Here is a 9,418-nt window from a genome sequence, read left to right on the forward strand (position 1 = left end):
CCACGCCGGAATGGGTCACTCAGATGTCACAATCTATGACGCAGTCTTTATATAACCTAACCTTCACATTGCTTCAGGCTCTGCAGAGTCATGCCTCGGCTATGAACGCAACCCAGCAAAGGGAAAGCTCGACTCAGGGACATGACGACCCGGGCACATCCACGTCTAGGTCAGGACGCAAGCGGACCCACAGGTCACGTTCATCTGCGTCATCCCATAGCACACGGTCATCCCCTTCTAGGGAGAGATACCGTAGTTCCAGGTCATCCAGACCGTCCCCTACCAGGGACAGACAATGCAGATCTCCACAGCAATCCCCGACCAGAGAATCACCCAGCAGGAGTCGCCTTAGCAATACACAGGATTTGGAAGGCATCTGTGATTCCGACTCAGACAAGGAAACTGAAGGGTCCCTGATCCCAATCCCCCCTAGCAATACAGCGCTAGTTGAGGACGTAATCTCGTCCATCCATCGGGTGCTGGACATTTCTGATCCGCCTCCGGAGGCACCACAACACAAGATTTCCTTTGAAGGAGTTCTGAAGCCGCCTAAGGTCTTCCTTGACCACCCAGAGTTTAAGTCGATCCTTAAAAAGCAGTTCTCACAGCCTGAGAAGAAGTTTACCAATCGCAAATATCTGGAGGCGCGGTACCCCTTCCCACAGGAGGTCACCAAGGAATGGACATATCCACCCGAAGTGGATCCCCCAGTCTCTAGGCTAGCAGCACAGTCACTCCTTTCACTGCCAGATAGCTCAACCCTTCGGGACACAGCAGACCGGCAGGTAGAACACATGGCTCGTTCAATTTTCGAGGCCTCAGGGGCCTCCCTGGCTCCCGCGTTCGCTTCAGTTTGGGCTACCAAGGCCATCCTGGCTTGGGCCCAAAATTTACAAGCTGGCCTCCCAGTATCTGCTCCTGAGCTGTCGGACCAAGCGGTTCAAATAGCAGTTGTAGCAGATTACATGCTTCATGCAGCTCTGGATTCTGCAAGGGGTGCAGCAGGGATAGCATCACACGCCATCACGATTCGGCGTATCCTCTGGCTGCGGGAATGGAAAGCAGACGCAGCCTCAAAGAAGTCCCTCACGCACCTCCCGTACCTCAGTGGTCGACTTTTTCTTGAACAGTTGGACACGATTATATCCAACGCCACCGGGTGTAAGAGTACCTCTCTTCCCCAACTGAAGCCCAAACGCACTTACAAGAAGCGTAACCAAACTCGATTCCAATCCTTTCGGAACTCTTCGGGCTGGTCCGTCTTGCGGCCAGCACAAAATAGCAACCGCGCCCCACGCAGGGACAACTCGCGGTCAACGCAAAAGTCGGACAAGACCTGGCAGTCAAAAGCAGGCCAGTCAAAGTTCAAAGGAGGAAAATCTCAGACTTCCTCCTCATCATGACTCACGGACTCCGGAAGACGCCCCACCTGTAGGCGGCCGTCTTGCTCTTTCATCAAGTCTGGCAGCCTATTACAGAAGACAGGTGGGTCAGGGAACTAGTGTCTTCGGGATACAAGATAGAGTTCACTTCCAACCCACCATACAGACTCTTTCTTTCTTTTTGTTCCCCCAAAACTGCCAGCCAAGGCTTGTGCCTTCCGCCAAGCGGTCTCCTCCCTTCTTCAAGCAGGAGTCATAGTACCGGTCCCTGCGGCCGAGCGCTTCCGAGGGTTCTACTCCAATTTATTCGTAGTCCCCAAGAAAGGAGGCGGCGCACGGCCCATACTGGACCTAAAACAGCTCAACAAATATGTACGGGTACGTCACTTCCGCATGGAGTCCCTTCGGTCCATCATTGCGTCCATGGAGAAGGGAGAATTTCTCCGGTTCGCAATCGACCAGGACCACTACCAGTTCGTGGCTCTCCCGTTCGGACTCGCCACGGCTCCCAGAGTGTTTACCAAAGTCATGGCAGCCACCATGGACGTCCTGCACTCCAGAGGCATAGTAGTCGTTCCATACCTGGACGATCTCCTTATCAAGGCTCCCACCTTCAATGACTGCGAGCTGAGCGTCTCAATCACAATCGACACTCTGAGTCGCCTGGGCTGGTTAGTCAACCTACAAAAGTCATCATCAACCCCGAGTCAGTCTCTGACCTTCCTAGGAATGCTATTCAACACCTTCAGGGGTCTAGTGCTCCTTCCCAAGGACAAGGCACTGCCTCTTCGTCTAGGAGTTCGCATCCTCCTCAGCAAGCCGCCTCGATCTCTCCGGTTTGCCATGAGAGTCCTTGGCAGGATGGTGGCGGCAATAGAAGTGGTCCCATTTGCCCAGCTTCACCTCAGGCCTCTCCAACTAGCCATCCTCAAGTCATGGGACAGGAACCCTTTTTCTCTCGACAGGGAGTTCCAGCTGACGTCGTCAACCAGGAGGTCCCTGCACTGGTGGCTCAAGCCAACCTCACTAACAAAGGGGAAATCCTTTCAAACGGGTCAATGGAAGGTTCTGACCACCGACGCGAGCCTGACTGGTTGGGGTGCGGTGCACCTACACCACAGAGCACAGGGCAAGTGGTCCCCAGCGGAAGAGGCCATGCCCATCAACATCTTGGAAATTCGTGCCATCCTCCTGGCATTGAGAGCCTTCCATCACTTACTGGCAGCCTCTCACATCAGAGTACAGTCGGACAATGCCACGGCTGTGGCATATGTGAATTACCAAGGGGGGACCCACAGTGCCCAGGCGATGCGAGAAGTGACACACATTCTCCACTGGGCGGAAGACACAGGTTCGGTTCTCTCTGTGGTCCACATTCCGGGTGTGGACAACTGGGAAGCAGATTTCCTCAGCCGGCAAGGAATGGACTCGGGAGAGTGGTCTCTCCATCCCGAAGTTTTTCGCCAGATCTGCCATCGCTGGGGGATTCCAGACGTGGACCTAATGGCATCCCACTTCAATGCCAAGGTCTCCAACTTCATGGCCAGAACACACGACCCGCGGTCGCTGGGAGCGGACGCCCTGGTTCAGAACTGGACTCAGTTCCAGCTCCTGTACATTTTTCCACCTCTCCCCCTGATATCCAGAGTTGTGAGGAAGATCAAGCAAGAGGGAGTTCCAACCATCCTAATCGCACCGGACTGGCCCAGACGTACATGGTACGCCGACATCGTACAGCTCACAGCAGACGTCCCCTGGCGTCTCCCCGACCGCCCGGATCTTCTGTCACAAGGCCCGTTCTACTACCAGAACTCAGGGGCCCTCAATTTGAAGGCGTGGCCATTGAGACCTGGGTTCTAAGCCAGTCAGGGTTCTCGCCGGACGTTATTGGAACCATGATCAGGTCACGGAAGCCAACCTCTGCAAAGATTTATTACCGTACCTGGAAAGCCTTCTTTACCTGGTGCGAATCTCGTGGCCAGACCCCATTCCCTTATTCCCTCCCCAGGGTACTTGGGTTTCTCCAATTGGGTCTGGAGGCCAGACTATCCCTGGCCTCCCTTAAGAGCCAGGTGTCAGATCTCTCAGTGCTTTTTCTGCGTTGCATTGCTAACAAGCCGCAAGTAAGGACATTTCTTCAGGGGGTTTCCCGATTGGTTCCCCTCTACAGACGACCACTAGAAACTTGGGACCTCAACCTGGTGCTGACAGCATTGCAGGAAACACCTTTTGAACCCCTTAGGGCAGTCTCACTCCGCCTTCTATCCCAGAAAGTGGTTTTCCTGGTGGCAATCACCTCGCTACGCAGGGTGTCTGAACTGACAGCACTCTCCTGCAGACGACCCTTCCTGGCTTTTTACCAGGACAAGGTAGTTCTCCGTACGGTCCCATCCTTCCTTCCGAAGGTTGTGTCCAACTTCCACCTCAATGAGGAAATTTCACTGCCTTCCCTCTGTCCGGTCCCGGTTCATAGAGTGGAGAAGGCTCTGCATTACCTTGACCTTGTCGGGGAATTACTTATCTATGTGTCTAGGACTGCGCCCTTCCGGAAGTCTGATTCTCTTTTCCTTCTTCTGGAAGGCGGCCGCAAGGGTCTACCAGCTTCCAAAGCTACCCTTGCCAGGTGGATCAAATCCACCATACAAGAGGCCTACCGCCTCAAAAATTCTTCTATTCCAGCAGGTATTACGGCACACTCTACATGTGCGGTAGGGGTCTCCTGGGCCATTCGGCACCAGGCCTCGGCACAACAAGTGTGTAAGGCAGCCACCTGGACCAGCCTACACACGTTTACCAAACACTACAGGGTTCATACCCAGTCCTCAGCAGACGCGAGCCTGGGTAGACGTGTTCTGCAGGCGGCGGTACCCCAATTGTAGGGGCCTGTCTACACAATATTCGTCCATTGCTTCCCACCCAGGGACTGCTTTGGGACGTCCCATGGTCCTGTGTCCCCCAATGAGGTGACAGAGTAAAGGAGATTTTTGTGTACTCACCGTAAAATCTCTTAGCCTCTAATTGGGGGACACAGCTCCCACCCTGTTGCCCGTTCCGGGCCGTTGTTATGTTGAGTTCTCATATTGTTTTTTTCTTGAGCTCGTACATAGTTGCCTTCTTATAGGCCTGGTTATGTTATCCATGTTATGTTCCTCCTAATGCTTTTGCACAAAACAGGAGAAGGCTGACGCCGTCCAGGGGTGTATACTGCAGAGGAGGAGCCACGGTTAATCTTTTTCAGGTTATGCATAGTGTCGCCTCCTAGTGGACAGCAGCATAACACTCTTGGTCCTGTGTCCCTCAATTAGAGGCTAAGAGAAAGATTTTACGGTGAGTACAGAAAAATCTCCTTTTTTTTATAATTTAATAATTATATACAACAATTATATAATTTTAAAATTTTATATATATATATATATATATATATATATATATATATATATATATATATATACAGTACAGACCAAAAGTTTGGACACACCTTCTCATTTAAAGATTTTTCTGTATTTTCATGACTTTGAAAATTGTACATTCACACTGAAGGCATCAAAACTATGAATTAACACATGTGAAATTATATACTTAACAAAAAATTGTGAAACAACTGAAAATATGTCTTATATTCTAGGTTCTTCAAAGTAGCCACCTTTAGCTTTGATGACTGCTTTGCACACTCTTGGCATTCTCTTGATGAGCTTCAAGAGGTAGTCACCGGAAATGGTCTTCACTTCACAGGTGTGCCCTGTCAGGTTTAATAAGTGGGATTTCTTGCCTCATAAATGGGGTTGGGACCATCAGTTGTGTTGTGCAGAAGTCAGGTGGATACACGGCTGATAGTCCTACTGAATAGACTGTTAGAATTTGTATTATGGCAAGAAAAAAGCAGCTAAGTAAAGAAAAACGAGTGGCCATCATTACTTTAAGAAATGAAGGTCTGTCAGTCCGAAAAATTGGGCAAACTTTGAAAGTGTCCCCAAGTGCAGTTGCAAAAACCATCAAGCGCTACAAAGAAACATGGCTCACATGAGGACCGCCCCAGGAAAGGAAGACCAAGAGTCACCTCTGCTTCTGAGGATAAGTTTATCCGAGTCACCAACCTCAGAAATCGCAGGTTAACAGCAGCTCAGATTAGAGACCAGGTCAATGCCACACAGAGTTCTAGCAGCAGACACATCTCTACAACAACTGTTAAGAGGAGACTTTGTGCAGCAGGCCTTCATGGTAAAATAGCTGCTAGGAAACCACTGCTAAGGACAGGCAACAAGCAGAAGAGACTTGTTTGGGCTAAAGAACACAAGGAATGGACATTAGACCAGTGGAAATCTGTGCTTTGGTCTGATGAGTCCAAATTTGAGATCTTTGGTTCCAACCACCGTGTCTTTGTGCGACGCAGAAAAGGTGAACGGATGGACTCTACGTGCCTGGTTCCCACCGTGAAGCATGGAGGAGGAGGTGTGATGGTGTGGGGGTGCTTTGCTGGTGACACTGTTGGGGATTTATTCAAAATTGAAGGCATACTGAACCAGCATGGCTACCACAGCATCTTGCAGCGGCATGCTATTCCATCCGGTTTGCGTTTAGTTGGACCATCATTTATTTTTCAACAGGACGATGACCCCAAACTCACCTCCAGGCTGTGTAAGGGCTATTTGACCAAGGAGGAGAGTGATGGGGGGCTACGCCAGATGACCTGGCCTCCACAGTCACCAGACCTGAACCCAATCGAGATGGTTTGGGGTGAGCTGGACCGCAGAGTGAAGGTAAAAGGGCCAACAAGTGCTAAGCATCTCTGGGAACTCCTTCAAGATTGTTGGAAGACCATTTCCGGTGACTACCTCTTGAAGCTCATCAAGAGAATGCCAAGAGTGTGCAAAGCAGTCATCAAAGCAAAAGGTGGCTACTTTGAAGAACCTAGAATATAAGACATATTTTCAGTTGTTTCACACTTTTTTGTTAAGTATATAATTCCACATGTGGTAATTCATAGCTTTGATGCCTTCAGTGTGAATGGACAATTTTCATAGTCATGAAAATACAGAAAAAAATTTAAATGAGAAGGTGTGTCCAAACTTTTGGTCTGTACTGTGTATATAATTTTATTTATTTATTTTTTTTAATTACTTAAAGAAATTTTTTTAGTTTTCATGTATCGTTGTAATCAAAATTTACCTTAAGGATCTCCTGCCATGTCAATTTTACTGTAGAATGAACACTGGAAAATTAAAAACCAGAAAACAATGGTATAATTGAATTTATTTTTATTCCTCCTTTTTTTTCCAGTGTGTTTTTATGGTAAAATGAATGGAGTCGTTCCAAACTACAACTCGTCAAGCAAACCACAAGCCCCATGTGGATGGAAAAATAAATATATTCTGGCTCTTGGGAGAGGAGGAGAAAAGAAAAATATGCAAAAACAAAAATTGTCCATCATTGAGGAGTTAAAATAAAAAAAAATTACATTGAAATTTGCTCTAGAAAATGCACTATTTTTTTTTTATTTTTTCGGGGGAGGGGGGGGGGGATTTGGAAATGTTTTAAAATTAGATTTTTTTGGAATATTTTTTTCCCAGAATTAGAATTTGTCTTGACGTGGCATCCGTGGGGGGCCCATCCAATAGCCCGGGGGTGGTGTCTCCATGGTCCCAGTGTCATCAGTCTTCCCATCATCTTATAGATAATTAATGCTCCTAATTGCACCTGGGGTTATTAAAAAAATAATAATAATTTAAAACTGCACTTTTCATCAATGACATTGTATCCGAATCCCAGAGAACGTGGACTAGTGGGAATTTCGGTTGAATAATGAATATTTCAGGTTCTCGGCCGGGTCCCCGGGAGCTGAGGATGGCGGATTAAACAAAGTTGTATTAATTAAGAATGTGAAATATAATTTACTGAGGGCGATAAATTAATTAGTCCTGGAATCATCCGAGGACTCGCCGGCGTCGCGCCGTTCACTTATTTATCGTAATGAGATGGCGACACAATGAGGAAATATATCACTTCTATCGTAGATGTCAGCGAAGAGATCCAATGTGGATCCTTACAGGGATATTTCAAAAAGTTTGGCTCCTGGATAATTTTGGGGTCTCCCTGACGGCCCTGGAGAGTGGTGTTTTTCCATTGTGATCTGGGGCAGAACTAAAGCATCTCTATACGGCCATCACTGATGTTAATAACTATGGACTACAACCCAGGAAATTGCTCCAGTGTAGTTAAAACGAAAGCAACTTTGCAAATAGTTTTGGCTAAAAATTCTTTACCGTTTTGTGTACTCAGCACCTGGACAGAACTATATGTTTTCATATTAGTTACAGACTACCAAAATATTCCTTTACGATCCTCTTCTGGATACTTCTACTCACAGAAGAAGGAAAAAATGTTCTGCAACGCCATGAGGAAGCCTCCAAGAGGGAATGGCACACCGGTCCTACTTCCGGGTTAATGGTGGTGGGCGGCATAATGTACGGTAGCCGGATCCCTCTAGACTTCATTCCAGATACAGTAAAAGCTTGGTGTTGCATTGTTTCGGTCCAGAGATTTCTCCAAAGTGTCCCAGGATCTGCTGCCTATTCGTGCTCCCATTGCTGCAGCTTCTCTGGACTTGTCATTGGTCATTGACATCATTGGTCGGTGATTACAAAGGAGCTGCCAGCAGTGGATCTTGATGATTTGTACATTCGGAGGCAGAACCTTCCTCAGACAATTATTGCTAACCTCAGTGATCGCAGCCGAGGTTGCAAGTGCCGAAATTTCTGCAAGAGGCTCAGACTCCGGACTGAAGAAATCCAGATGTTTCATACATTTTGTTTCCAGTTTTCCACCATTTGCAGATCAGTGATGTCTCCATCCTGTGATTTCCATAATCCATGACTTTTCCTTCTTGCTGGTACAACTTTGATGTTAAAGGCACATGCGCAAATTATCCTCTCCATACAACTCCGCCTGACCTCATCCGTGCTGATGGGGGAAAATCAGGGGGAGAAGTCCCCTGTTCTTATGATCATGGGGGGCAGCAGTGAAACCCACATTGATCTAACAGTTATCAGTACAGCGCTCGGCTTTGTGTATGGTCCGTGCAATAAACTGATCCGTAGGATGCATGCGCCACCAGCTGCTCCATTAAACTTCAGGCCATGTTCTTGCTGGGAGGTGATCATGGGGGACACAAGTCTGCATTGTGACATTCTGGGGGCAGCAGTGAAATCCAGATTGATCCATCATAATACAAATGGATTCATCAGTGTCATAGAATCAGAGTGCGGAGTGTGCACAACCAGCAGCTTAATAGGATCACAGTGCAGCGTGTGCACAACCAGCAGCTTAATAGGATCACAGTGCAGTGTGTGCACAACCAGCAGCTTAATAGGATCACAGTGCAGTGTGTGCACAACCAGCAGCTTAATAGGATCACAGTGCAGCGTGTGCACAACCAGCAGCTTAATAGGATCACAGTGCAGCGTGTGCACAACCAGCAGCTTAATAGGATCACAGTGCAGTGTGTGCACAACCAGCGGCTTAATAGGATCACAGTGCAGCGTGTGCACAACCAGCAGCTTAATAGGATCACAGTGCAGCGTGTGCACAACCAGCAGCTTAATAGAATCAGAGTGCAGCGTGTGCACAACCAGCAGCTTAATAGGATCACAGTGCAGCGTGTGCACAACCAGCAGCTTAATAGGATCACAGTGCAGTGTGTGCACAACCAGCGGCTTAATAGGATCACAGTGCAGCGTGTGCACAACCAGCGGCTTAATAGAATCAGAGTGCGGCGTGTGCACAACCAGCAGCTTAATAGGATCACAGTGCAGCGTGTGCACAACCAGCAGCTTAATAGGATCACAGTGCAGCGTGTGCACAACCAGCGGCTTAATAGAATCAGAGTGCAGCGTGTGCACAACCAGCAGCTTAATAGAATTAGAGTGCAGCTTGTGCACAACCAGCAGCTTAATAGAATTAGAGTGCAGCGTGTGCACAACCAGCAGCTTAATAGAATCAGAGTGCGGTGTGTGCACAACCAGCAGCTTAATAGTATCAGA

The sequence above is a fragment of the Phyllobates terribilis genome, unplaced genomic scaffold (genome assembly GCF_046119375.1).
Source record: "Phyllobates terribilis strain yellow unplaced genomic scaffold, ASM4611937v1 Scaffold_5__5_contigs__length_657084704, whole genome shotgun sequence".
Lineage (NCBI taxonomy): Eukaryota > Metazoa > Chordata > Amphibia > Anura > Dendrobatidae > Phyllobates > Phyllobates terribilis.